General features: G+C 33.3%; 1 non-coding gene across 1 annotated transcript; it reads left to right on the forward strand.

The window, feature by feature from the left end:
* The first annotated feature begins 1,579 nt into the window (after window positions 1-1,579).
* TRNAR-UCU (transfer RNA arginine (anticodon UCU)) lies at window positions 1,580-1,651 on the forward strand. The gene has a single exon. It is a non-coding gene; the product is annotated as a tRNA-Arg (tRNA).
* Window positions 1,652-14,444: the final 12,793 nt, after the last annotated feature.

Genomic DNA, 14,444 nt, shown 5'->3' on the forward strand with positions numbered 1-14,444 from the left:
AGAGATGTTCGATTTCTATTTTTCCTCTCTGGTACATGTAATCAATTGGTTCTTATTTCATTTTCCTTCTTTTTTGTGTTTTGAATCTTTGTAGAAAAATCAACAAGTTTAGAATAATCTTTGTAGAATTTTTCATCTTTCTTAAGCGTCTTGAAAGTTATGCCAACCTTTGGAACAAGCTGCTCATCAACATGCCACAGAAACTGTATAATACACCGAAATAGTTTTAAAATAAACCATATTGCAAACTAAAATATACCAAAACTTGGACTGAAACAAATTCATCAAAATAATAAAATCATAAACTAGTGACAAACCACATCAACTAGATTCAAACCATACCTCACCAATTTATTTGATAAAAAAATAATACAATTTGCCCTGGTTTAATTTAAAGTCTGAAACTAAAATTCACCGAAAGAATTCCAAAGTACACAAGGTTTTTATTTAAATACACCAAAACTAAAACCGAACAAATTTATCACAATACAATAATAATTCAAATTCAGAACTCCTAAATTACATTCAACAATTCAAACCATCAACAGTGATAAACTACATTATTCAGGTACTGATTGATAAAATCACACCTCAGCCACTTGATTCGATTCAAAACAATAATCCACTTTACTCTGGTTCAATTGAAAATCTGAATTTGAATCATTTCATTATCTTCCACATGAAATAGCTCTTCAAACATGATTTCACAGTTTAATTTCAAAAACTTTGATCGAAATCTTTAAAATCAGTTAAAAGAGCGTTAAACTTGAATGAAGAGAACGCGTAGAATGAAGTGAACATGGAGAATAAAGAAACAGAGAACACAAAGATTGAACACAAGGTAGAGATGAAGAAAACGCTGAGAAAAAATAAAAAAGGAAACAAATCTAAAAGAAAAAGGGAATTATAAATTTCGCTCGTTGATTGAAAGGTTAGTTAGTGGCGCGTGGAAGAATATTAGGTCAAAGCTACTTGGTTGGACTTGGTTGGTTAAATGACTTAGATATAGAGATTAATTGTAAGGATATAGTAGAACCATCAATTAGAAGACCTCTGTCCTATCCATTAGACAATTGACGCTTTTCTTTTTTTCTTTTAACTTTTCACTAAATTCAATTTAGTGAAAAGTTAGAAGAAAAAATGGAATAATATCTACAAATACTAATATATAATATATAGATATATATACTATATATATAAATATATATAATATAATGAATATTATATTCAAAAATCTTATATTCAAATTGGAAAATTGAATATTGTATTAATTGATAAAATTGAATAAAATAACTAAAAACAAAATACAGAAATGATAAAAAATTTACTAAAAAAATGTATTTATTTTATTCCACATTTTATTCTAATCTAAAAAAAAAAGAAAGATTCTAATCTAATATAGAAATAAGATAAAAGCGGGTAGCGGGAATCGAACCCGCATCGTTAGTTTATATATATTTATATATATAGTATATATATCTATATATTATATATTAGTATTTGTAGATATTATTCCATTTTTTCTTCTAACTTTTCACTAAATTGAATTTAGTGAAAAGTTAGAAGGAAAAAAAGAAAAGCGTCCATTGTCTAATGGATAGGACAGAGGTCTTCTAAACCTTTGGTATAGGTTCAAATCCTATTGGACGCAAATAATTTGCATTATATATTTTATATTTATATATTATAAATATAACTCTAAATAGAATTTCTATATTTCTAAAAACTAAAAATAAAAGATAAAAGAAAAAGATTTTGAATGATTTGAATTGAACAAGAACCACTTATCCTTTATTTATTAATATAAATATAGAATATCTAATATAATTAATTTATTATTTATTCAAAGAAAAGATATTAAACATGAAAGAATCAGAATAATAATCTCAATTTTAATTAGGAAGTTTAGGAGTAGTATTTTTTACCAACCCCATTTTTTCTGCTTTTTCATTGGGACTAGTTCTTGTTTGTATATCTTTATTTTATATTTTATCAAACTCCCATTTTGTAGCTTCCGCACAACTACTTATTTACGTGGGAGCTATAAACGTTTTAATCCTCTTTGCTGTGATGTTCATGAATGGTTCGGAATATCACCAAGATTTTCATCTTTTTACCGTTGGGGGTGGAATTACTTTGATGGTTTGTACAAGTATTTTTGTTTCACTAATAATTACAGAGATAATATCTATCGGGTATCTTATCCGTATTCCGCATATGATACGTATATACCAGAATTTGAAATAAGATTCTCGTGCTTCCATAATTGAAAGAAGTTTTCCTTGAAAAATAAATTCAATAGAAATTGAAAAATTGACTACGACATGCCTGTACCGAATAAATAGGACTGCTATAAAAGGAAGAGACATGTATCTAGTACTATATTAGATTAGATAGTAGATTACCAGCCTATAATATATATATAATATATATTATATTATATTTATCTTATATATATTATATATGGGTATATGGTTATATATGTTATTTCTATGGTATGATGATTTGAAATTGCAGTCAAAATATTGAGTCTCATTTTCTATGTAAAAGAATTAAGTGAAAAAAAATTAGAAACAGACGAGTCTTATTACCCCAGGATTGGATAATTAGTAATCTTGTCTTGAAGCGGGCTCAAGAGACCAAGCTTATTGAGATGGAGTTTTTGCTACTGTTTGGATGATTTATTATTCATATATTTAAAAGATGTTTTTCCTATTTTTTTTATAGCTCTCAAGTAATCTTTTCTATTTTTTTACCAAATCATATATTTATTTATACTTTGATTGCATTTAATTTAACCCCGTATTTATGAATATTCAATTAATAGAATCAGAATTCAAAACTTATTTGTTTCTCTTTTATGTATTTTTGTTACCTAAGTATATTATCTTTAGCCGCACATATATTGTGGCGAGTCAAACTAAACTAGAAACTAAAAAAAAAGACTATTTCCTAAATTTGTTAAGTTAATGATAGCCTTCCATGGATTCACCTATATAAGCCGCAGCTAAAGTAGCAAAAATAAGGGCTTGAATACCGCTTGTAAATAATCCAAGGAACATGACAGGTATAGGAACTACTAAGGGTACTAAAGAAACAAGAACAACAACAACTAATTCATCAGCTAATATATTTTCGAAAAGTCGAAAGCTAAGCGACAGGGAAAGGTCTTTTTCTTACAATTTTTTTTTTCAATAAAGAGGACTTTTGAGCCCTTCTTTTAGCCATACATATAGAATGTATTTAACTTTTTGAACTAACTCCTCATTGATGTATTGTTTTCATCGAGATCGAATCTAAATAAAATTAAATCACAATGTAATTTTCTTGTTGATGAATTCGAGGGGGTCCCGTTGAATTCTTAATAAGAAGAAGATTTCTTATTCTATAAATGACTCAATAGATAACTTTTTTCAATGTTTCAAAAAAGTCCATTTCAATTTTTTTTAATATTTTTTAAAAATGAACTTTATTTTGTGATTAAAAAAGTCTTTTCCAGAGGAAAATTTCTTTCAACTTAAATAAAGAAAACTAAGACATTATAGGGAGGGAGGGGTCAAACTTTTTTTTCTATTGGAAAAATCTTCTATACTTAATATTTATATCATCTTATGTTTATATATAGGGAGGGTATATTGTTATGGTATATTGTAAAACTTAAAAACAAATCTCAAAATAGAAATTGAATTCAACTTTCAAAATTTATCAATTTAATATAATTAAATTTATAGAATAAAATCACAAAATAAAAAAGATAGTACTTCCTTTCCACTAACAATGCCTATTCCCTCAACCCATTCTAAAAAAATGGGATTTCGCGTAATAAGTTTTTGATATTCAACAACCCCTGTAAAAAAATAATCGCAGAAATCCAAACATTTATCTATCCAACCATGAGGTAGATCGGCCGCGACTCCCCCGATACGGAAAAAATTATGCATCATTCTCATACCTGTCGCAGCTTCGAATAGATCATATATTAATTCTCTTTCTCTAAAAATATAGAAGAAAGGGGTTTGTGCACCAATATCCGCCATAAAAGGTCCCAGCCATAATAGGTGAGAAGCTATACGACTCAATTCCAATATAATTACTCGAATTATATTATATATATTTATATATATAGTATATATATCTATATATTATATATTAGTATTTGTAGATATTATTCCATTTTTTCTTCTAACTTTTCACTAAATTGAATTTAGTGAAAAGTTAGAAGAAAAAAAGAAAAGCGTCCATTGTCTAATGGATAGGACAGAAGTCTTCTAAACCTTTGGTATAGGTTCAAATCCTATTGGACGCAAATAATTTGCATTATGTATTTTATATTTATATATTATAAATATAACTCTAAATAGAATTTCTATATTTCTAAAAACTAAAAATAAAAGATAAAAAAAAAGATTTTGAATGATTTGAATTGAACAAGAACCACTTATCCTTTATTTATTAATATAAATATAGAATATCTAATATAATTAATATTGACAATAGTTAAGATAGGCTTTGAGTAAAAAAATCTGTGTTGTATCAGTTTTTGCATGCTTTTTTGTAATTGCTTCATATAACTCTAGTATATATATGAGGACATGACTTCAGTATTAACTAGTGTGTGTGAGAATCTGTTACACTATTACAAATAAAGTTTTATATCTTCTACTTTTTTTACCTCTAAACTTTCTAGTCTACTCTTTGCATTGTATCTTCAATATCTTGTTCTTCAAGAAAATTCATATGGTATCCATAGCATAAGATCCTTGGTGTCTGAATTCATGGCTCTCATTTTTCCTAATTCTACTACAACTTCCAAGCATCTTCTATATCTATTCCTAAAAAACTCATTGAAAATAATTTTGTCACATGGCAACAAGTTTTTTTTTTGCAATTTTGGGCCAGTCAAGAACACCTTTAACCTGCAAAACAACCTCTTCAATTTGCATCACAGGCTGATCAAGCTGCTGGCATAGTATCAAAATCCTATACAGGTTGAAATCTTTAAGACTATAATCATAGCTCATGGTTCCTAGCTTCAATAAATGAAATTTCAAGAACTGCATGGTACACTACAAAATTACTTTTAAAATCTAGAGCTAAATCTTTCTGCATCAGAATATGTTGCCTAAGTCAAGAAGATTGTAAATTCTCTCCTGCTCGTTGGCTCTTCTATTTCTACAGATGATCATATAGAGGCATTATGTAATGGGCTTACTGAAAAATACTCTCCATTCATTATTATGGTTAGAACCAAATCTGATATGTACAACATTCGAGAAGTTGAAGCTCTCTTGATTTCTTATGATGATATACTAGAAAAATTTTAACAAAATTCTACCAATATTGACCAAGTAAATATAGCTCAGTCTTCATCTTTAGGTCATAATAACTTTGGAAGAGAAAATTATGGTGGAAGAAGAGGTAGAGGAGGACGATTCACGAGAAGGGGGTGAAGTTCTTGGCGATTAGGGTTAAGACCTTTCTGCTAACTCTATGGCCAGCTTGACCATATTATGCTACCATAGATTTGATCCTAACTTTTATGGACCTTCATCTCCTAATCAACCTTCCCTCCTTACTCAGAATTTATAGTCCTCTTTTACATCAAATTCACAACCTCCACCACCTTCTAGATCTTTTCATCAACCAATTTCATACTTGGCCACACTATTAACAATTTTTGAAGCTTCTTGGTACCTAGACTCTGGTGCGTTCTATCATTTAATCAATGATCCATCTAATTTGTATTCCTCTTCTTATTATGGTGGCACTGATCAATTACTTGTTACCAATGGTTCAAGTTTGAATATTTCTCATATTGGCACCACATATCCTTCTGACTCTACTTCAGTTTGAGTTTCATACTTTTTATTAGGTCTATACATGAGTCGGATAAAAATGAGTTTATCCTAACATAGACCCGGCCCTAAATATATACGAGCCCTATTTTTTAGACTTTAACCCGACCTTAGACCCGATAAAACCTAAACACTTTTGGGCCACAGTTATACCGGGTGAAAACCGGGCCTTAAGCAATAATCAGCAACACATCAGAGCTTAAGCAACAATAAAAAACCTTAAGAAAAAATAAAATAGAAAAAAGTTCAGCAATAATCAGAACAAGAATCAGAACACAAAAATTTCATCACTAATTAATTTTTTCCAGTATTAGAACGAGCCAAACTACCATCACTGGTAAGTCAGAACAATAATCAAAATAATAATAAAAAAAATCAAAATCCCTAATCAGAAGTTCCAATAATCAAAACCCCCTAATCAAGACATTAATTATTTACCTTAGCTTGAGCTTGAGAACAGAGGTCAGAAAAGAGATCAAGCGAAGAAGAGGACGACCAGGGGCAGAGAAGAAGAAGACAACCAGGGGCCGCAGAGTTTTATTAGCTATTGATTTATTAATTCCTACAATCTATTTTTCTCATTCAAACCTTTTTCAAAAACCCAAAAATACTGTTTTCCATAACCAATAATAAATCATACTTCCCTGCAATTCCTTGAGAAGACGACCCGATGTTTAAATACTTCGGTTTATAAATTTTATTGGGTTTGTTACTTGTGACAACCAAACGTTTGTACGAAAGGGATTCCTTGCCGATTTAGAAGCTATACTTGCAACGAGGATTTATTTTGTGAATTTCTTTACTAGCAAGAATTCAGTTCGTCAATCAGAGACGGGGATTCATTGGGTTTTAGGAGATATTGAACTCTCCGGATCAAATCATTTTTATCTCTTCCTCAATCAATGCATTCATTGACATTGTTTGGCAATCTTAGATGATTGGATCCTAATGTCTTGGCTCACCAATCTCTCTAAGCATGAACAATTGCCCAATGTCTTGATTTAATTGCTCATGGGAAGAGTTGAAGTTCGGTCACTGACTATACCACACAAATTCATAGATCAAAGTATTGGTAGGATTACATGTCACTATATCCATCCAACCCCCAATCTAATCCAATGTGAGAAAGCAATTCTAGCATGAATTCGTCATTCCTCTCTCAAGGATCCAAAGAATTCCGATTATGGATAGCTTCTCTCTCAAGACAACTATCCAATTGAATTAAGAACGAAAGCTTTCTAACAAAAATCAAGAGAAAAGAAAGAAGAAGAAGATGAAAACTACTATTGATCCATTGAATTACAATAGAGCTCCCTAACCCAATGAAAGGGGTTTAGTTGTTCATGGCTCTCAAAATGGAAATTGGAATTGAAGAATACATTGCTGAATTCAAAAATGAACAAAAAAGTAAAATGAACAGAAAGTAAAAATTGAAAATCCCCCAAAAGAAAGAAAAGTCTCTCTAACTTAAATTCTAAGCTATTTATACGCTTTCTTCCATTGATCTTCAATCTCTGAATTGGGCTTTTGGCCTTAATGAAATTGGGTTGGAATAGCTCCAATTGGTTTCTCTTGTTGTTGAGAAGAGATATGTTTGAATTGCAGAGTTCTGGTGCTCAAGTTGGAGTCAACGTTTGATGGCTAACGTTGACTCAAACGCCTTTCAATAAAACCAGATAAATTTGCTGTCATTGGCGTTTGACTCAATGTTGGAGGGCCAACGTTCTGCTTACCCACGCGTACGCGTGCCTTGCGCGTTTGCGCCCATGGGGTAAAAATGCTCATCCACACGTGCGCGTACTGCACGCGTACGTGTGGATGCAAAAATATCATTTTTCAGTTTTAAACCATGCAAAAGAGCGTTGGCCTCAATGTTGGACTGGCAACGTTTCCTCCAACGTTGGCCTATCCACGCGTACGCGTGCACCACGTGTACGCGTACACCACGCTTACGCGTGAATTGCCATTTTCCCCATCCACGCGTACGCGTCGATTCAAGTTTCTCAACTTCAAATTCTGGGCTCCTCATCGCGGACGTTGGAGGCAACGTTTGAGGCAAGGTTGGACCTCCAACGTTCGTTTGGTGACGCGTACGCGTGACCCACGCGTACGCGTGGATGGTCAATTTTGCCACTCCATGCGTGCGCGTGACTCACGCTTGCGCGTGGATATAGAAATTTTGCTCTTTCACGCGTACGCGTCACTCAAAAATTATTTAGATCCAGAATTGAACATTTTATCACAACATTGGGGGTAACGTTGGATTGCCAACATTCTCTCAAATGTGAGCACCAGTAAATCATGCAGAGACTTCTTCTGCCTCCTTTCCAACGTTTGAGGCAACGTTGGTGGTCCAAGTTGGCCACCAACGTTGCTTCTTCTTTATCTCTTCCCTGCTCCTTTTCCAACTTCCTTCCATGCCTTCCTTCACCTGTCATCAACCAATATATGCATCAAAGCCTTGCTAAAGTCATGAGAATTCTCATCATTCTTAGCATACAAGTAATTATAGCATAATTCTCATGAAATTGCATCAAATTAACCATGGTTGGATGAATCTAGGTACGTATGAATTTCTACCTAAATTGCTTACTTATAACTTAAGAAAGTGCATAAAACCTATTAAAAACAAAGAAAAAGGCTAGTGAAACTAGTCTAAGATGCCTTGGCATCAGATATTACTTGATACGATTCGGTGCACTTGCCGAGTTATGGTTTTGCAAAACTTCGCATCAAGTTTTTGGAGCCGTTGCCGGAGATTAATTGAGATTAACAACTACCACATTAATTGATTTTCTAAATTAGACTTTTTTTCCTTTTGCTTCTCACTGGAATTTCCTTCACTGTGATATTGGGAATTCTAATTTTTTTTGTTATCTGTGTGTTTTCATGCAAGGTAACAAAGACAAAGAACCTCTTCAGTTTGATCCTGAAATAGAGAGAATCCTCAAGAAACTAAGAAAGAAATTAAGAAATCAGAGGGAACTAGAAGAAATTGAGGAGCTTGAGCTAAAAAGCACGGCAAACAACAACAATACCAATGCTAGAAGGACTCTTAGGTCTTTCACTAAACCCACTATTGGAAATTGTGGAAGCAGCATTGTAGCACTTGTTGTGGAGGCAAACAACTTTGAGTTGAAGTTTTAATTCATCACCTTGGTATAACAAAATTGCCAATTTTGTGGGAGTCCTCAAGAAGATCCTAATCTGCACATATCTAGCTTCCTATAAATATGTGACACAGTCAAATCCAATGGCGTCTCTGCTGAAATTTATCGCTTGATGTTATTTTCATTCTATGTAAGGGACCGAGCGAAGTAGTGGCTCAAAACTCAACCAAAGGAAAGCATAGCAACATGGGATGATTTGGTCAATAAGTTCTTAACCAAATTTTTTCCACCACAGAGGTTGTTAAAGCTGCGACATGATATCCAGACCTTCATACAAAAAGATGGAGAATCCCTTTATGAAGACTGAGAGAAGTATAAAGAAATGCTGAGAAAGTGTCATCCGGATATGTTTGCTGACTGAGTACAACTCCAAATTTTTTATGATGGAATCACTTATACTTCTAGAACTTTATTAGATTCCTCAGCTGGAGGTTCCATGCATATGAAGAACACTGAAGAAGCCTTAGAATTGATTAAGATTGTGGCTAATAATCAATATTTATACTCCTCTGAAAGAACAATGAAGAGAGGTGTGATAGAGTTAGATACTCTGGATACTATTTTGGCACAAAAAAGGCTATGTCTCAACAAATATCCTCACTTACAAAGCAATTGGGACATATGTAAGTCTCTGCAGTGGAAGCACAAGTTGTTCTCTGTAACTTGTGTAGAGGAGCTCACGAGGATGAAGAATGTGGGTTGTTCAAGGAAAGGCAAGCATCCGCGGAGCAAGTAAATTACATGGAGAACTTCTTAAAGCCACCACATAATGACTCCTTCTCAAAACCTTATAATCCCAGATGAAGGAACCACCCCAATTTTAGTTGGGGCAATCAAGAGCCAAAGAGATTCACTACACCTCCTAAAAAACAATCTCAATCTATGCAACCACAAATTCACCAAAAAATTTCTTCTCTAGAAACCAAATTCTCTTCCTTAGAAACTAAATTTTCTTCCTTTGAAACCACCATTGAAAAACTATCTCAAGTCACTACCACAATAGCCCAGTCCACCTCCACATTCATGCAACAAACTCAAAGTTTCATGGATGAGATAAGAGCCAACCTTCAAAATCAAGGTACATCCATTCAAAATTTGGAAGTAAAAATAGGACAAATTTTCAAGCAACTCACAAAGAGGACACACAACACTTTTTCAATTGATACAATTTTTAATCTAATAGAAGAATGCAAAGCCATCATGCTGAGAAGTGGGAAGGCCGTGGGTAAAGAAACCACAAACCATGAAGTATACATGGAAGAAGAGAAGCAAGAGAATGAAAGCCATGTTCATGCACCGACAATTGAAGCTGCAAAGAAAAGGAAAACAATGGCTCCTTATCAACCAAGAATTTTTTTTTTCTCAAAGGTTCAAGCAACAGTACCTTGATGGACAATTCTCCAATTTTTTGGAGGTGTTCAAAAAGCTCTACATCAACATTCCATTCATAGAAGTTTTGGAACAAATTTCTCTTTATGCTAAATTCATGAAAAGAGTTGCTATCTAAGAAAAGAACTTTGAAAGGAGATGAAACAATGGTAGTGACCAAAGAATGCAGTGCTATAATTCAAAAAAATTTGCCAAAAAAGATACAAGATCCAGGGAGCTTCCAAATTCCATACACCATTGGAAGCATAACCTTTGAAAAGGCCTCATGTGACTTGGGAGCAAACATCAATTTAATGCCCTTATCTATGATAAAAAAGCTACAAATTTAAGAGGTGAACCCAACAAGGATAACTCTACAAATGGCAGACAAATCAATGAAATATGCACATGGAGTAGTTGAAAATCTCTTGTTCAAAGTGAAAAAATTTTTCCTCTCCACAGATTTTGTGATCCTTGACATGGAGAAGGATGAGAATGCCTCTATTATTCTAGGGAGATCATTTTTAGCTACTGGAAGAGCCTTGATAGATGTGAAAAAGGGTGAATTAATATTGAGGGTATATGATGAGAACTTAGTTTTTCATATTTTTAAAACCATGCATCATTCAAGTGAGAAGGAGAATCGTATGAAGGTTGAATCAAGTGATCCAAAGCTCCAAAAATCCCCTAACATCAAACCTAAGTTTGGTGTTGGGAGCGCATGATGTGTGAGCATCTTTCCTATCTTTTTCTAGTGAATTTGCATTTAAATTGTTAAGTTTAATCAAGATTTAAATACTTTTTAGTCACTATGAATGCTACTTTGAGTTGTGTACAATTCTGTTTATTTCAGGTAGCATTCGGATGGATTTAACAGAGTTTTATAGAAGAAGAGGAAGAAAGTGGATGATGCTGTCAACCTTAACCTTCTTGCACTCCAACAAACATAACTTAAGATATCGAGTGCCAACTGACGTGATTCTAGTGGCATTGGAAAGCTAACTTTTAGAGCTTTCCGATGATATATAATAGTATTTTCTTCTTCTCCAACCTGTACGGTCATCTTGGCGCCTAACTTAGCTTTTTCCAAGTTAAGCGCCGGAAGAAGAAACTGCGCTCCAAACCATGCTGCCTAGGCCAAGTCTAACTTCAAGAATTTGAAGTTAGGCGCTAATGTGAATATCACTCAATGCACATAATCAAGCAGCCACGCCTAACTTGGAATTTTTCCAAGTTAGGCGCTATTTTTGACATATGAAGTGGTCCCCACATCCATCAAGTATTAGCTCGAAGATTATTTTATATTTTGATTAAAACTTTTATTTTAATTACAAATAGGAAAAGATATTAATTAGTTTGAGAGAATATAGTTTACATTAATTAGGATTAGATTTAAAAGGGAAAAGAATCAGCCCTTTAGGCTCTTCTCTTCTCTCTTACCTGATTCAGCACTTTGCAGTTTTTGAGAATCTTTATTTTCTCTCTGAACCATGAGCAACTAAACCTCCACTATTAAGGTTAGGAGCTCTGCCTATTGTATGGATTGATATTATTACTTTTCTATTTTAATTCATGTATTGATTTGAATTTCAAGAATTTGTTTTTGTTCTCCATCTTATGAATTTGGGTGGAACGGAAGTATGACCCTTATTCTAATTGAGTTCTTGTAAACCTTGGAAAAGTAATTTACCTGAAAAACATCTTGAAAAAAAATTCTCCTAAATAACTAATTATCTAGACTTAACAGGATACGTGACATATAATCCTCTTATATTTGGATAATTAGGGTTTTTATGGCACATAAACTAGTTTTGAACTTAACCCTCTAATTGGAATCTAGTGACCAAGGAATTAGAGGTTGATGAAGGTTAGAGGAGACTAAAAAGGTCTAAGGAATTAGGGTTTAGTCACATATAGTTTGCCATGAATTGAATCTTGCATGATTAAAGTAGTTGGTAAGAAAATTTAATCCGAAAAATAAACATCTCTGAAACCTTAACTATTTTACTCATATATTGTTCACACCAGTTTACTACTTGCTTTATAAATTTTTTGAATTTACTATTTAAATGTAATTGAGACCCAAACACTCTTTTTTGCTTGCCTAACTAAGTAAATCACTCAATCATTGTTGCTTAGTCCATCAATCCTCATTGGATCGACCCTCATTCACTTGAGGTACTACTTGGTACGACCCGACGCACTTGTCAATTAGTTTGTGGGTTATAAATACTGCACCAGTGCATCACCAAAGAAAGAAACAAAAGTTCTCAAGAAGGTGCTCAGGTGATGGAGAAATAAGAAGATTCCTACAGAAGACTTCTCACCTGGGGAGGAAGTGATGTTAGCTTACCATCCATTAAAGCCATATACAGTGAACACAATTCTTTCTCTTGAGCATATTGAGCTAATAAATAAAGAAACAAGGAGAAGATTCACAGTAAGAAGGGAGGAGTTGAAGCATTATGATCAACCTCTACCTTAGCAAGAATCAACCGTCAAGCTAGTGACGTTAAAAGAGTGCTTGTTGGGAGGTAACCCAACTTTCGGTACCCTTTTATTTTGTCTTTAATTTTATTTTATTTTTTTATTTCGTTTGTTTTATTTGAATAAGCTTTTGCATCACTTTTTTGCCTTCCCTAGATAATCATGATTATTTATGTTTCCATCAGCACTATTTTTCTTTGTTACTTGAGGACAAGCAACCATTTTAAGTTTGGTGTTGGAGGCTATGCTCTATATAGCCTAGAAGATAATGAAGAGGGAGGTAACTCTATCTTTGAGATTTTATTTCTTATATCTTGCATCTGTTTGATAATCATGATTCATTTATATTTCATGCCACGCCTTACTTTTGAAATTGTTTGCACCCAATATCTTTAAGCATGCAACAAAGAGTTTTTGAATGGAAAAAGTTGAAAAAAAATTTTAAAATTTGGGGCAAGTAAAGATTAAAAGAAGTGGAGGCTCTGATAGTATGATTGTGTCATGAGGTTACATATTTGTGAAAACTTGCATGGGAAGCTCTAAGACATGGAATGATGTTTAGAGAAGTATTATGAAGGTTCTCAAAAATCTATAAAACCAAGAAGCAGCAAGAAAAGAAAAAAGAAAGAAAAACAAAAAATAAGGCCCAAGACTCTAAGCACCAATGGCTAGGAAGGTTGAAACGAAACAAAGCTCAAAGAGTTATTTTTCTAGTTAAGTGCTTGTGGTGTTTCTGTGTCAAGGAAATCTTGAGATAGAACATCTAGAGTTAAAGCCAAGTGCAAATAACCTTCATAAAAGAGAAGCTAAAGGCTCTGAGCACCACTGAATGGAAAGAATAAAAAGAAGCAAGGACTCAAAGAGTTCCCCAATTAAGTTCTTGTGGTGGTTCTGTGTCGAGAAAATCTTGAGACAAAATATTTAGAGTCACAGCTAAGCTCAAGGTGCAAAGCACCCAATGAAAGAAAAGGGGAAGCTATCTTCAAGGTAAAAATATATAAAAATATCTCCATAATATCATCCGGATGGAATTCCTACGTTCTAAGACTTTCAATTGTAAGCCTAATAAGCACTAGAATCCATGCATGATCACACAATTTGGAGTTCACCCCACTGTCATTTAATCACTTCACTCACTAAAATATCAAGCAATTCTTCAACCCACTCCAACTTAGAGGACTTCTTTGTGCATAGTTCTTTTCTTGCTTGGAGGAAAGTAAGATCTTAAGTTTGGTGTTGTGATACATGGACATCTTTAGCTGTTTTCTTTAGTAATTCTTTCAACAAAGATCAGTCATTTCTTTATTCTTAATTAAGATTTTAGTGCTTTTAACCAATATTCCTTGAAGTTGCTTTGAGCTTTGGTATGTGTAGAAAAGTGTTGAAAATGAGCAAGAACAAAGATCAAAAGGAGCAAACAACTATAGCACTAAAGAGAAAGGAGATTTTAGAAGAAGAGCAAGCAATATCAACAAGAAAGACAAGGATAGAAGGAGCATTCAAGTCCACTTCCACGGGTCACCCTTAACTCCTGCGCCTCACGCACCACTTGGTGCACCTCATG

The sequence above is a fragment of the Arachis ipaensis genome, chromosome B2 (assembly GCF_059453495.1).
Source record: "Arachis ipaensis isolate K30076 ecotype BB chromosome B2, ASM5945349v1, whole genome shotgun sequence".
Taxonomy (NCBI): domain Eukaryota; kingdom Viridiplantae; phylum Streptophyta; class Magnoliopsida; order Fabales; family Fabaceae; genus Arachis; species Arachis ipaensis.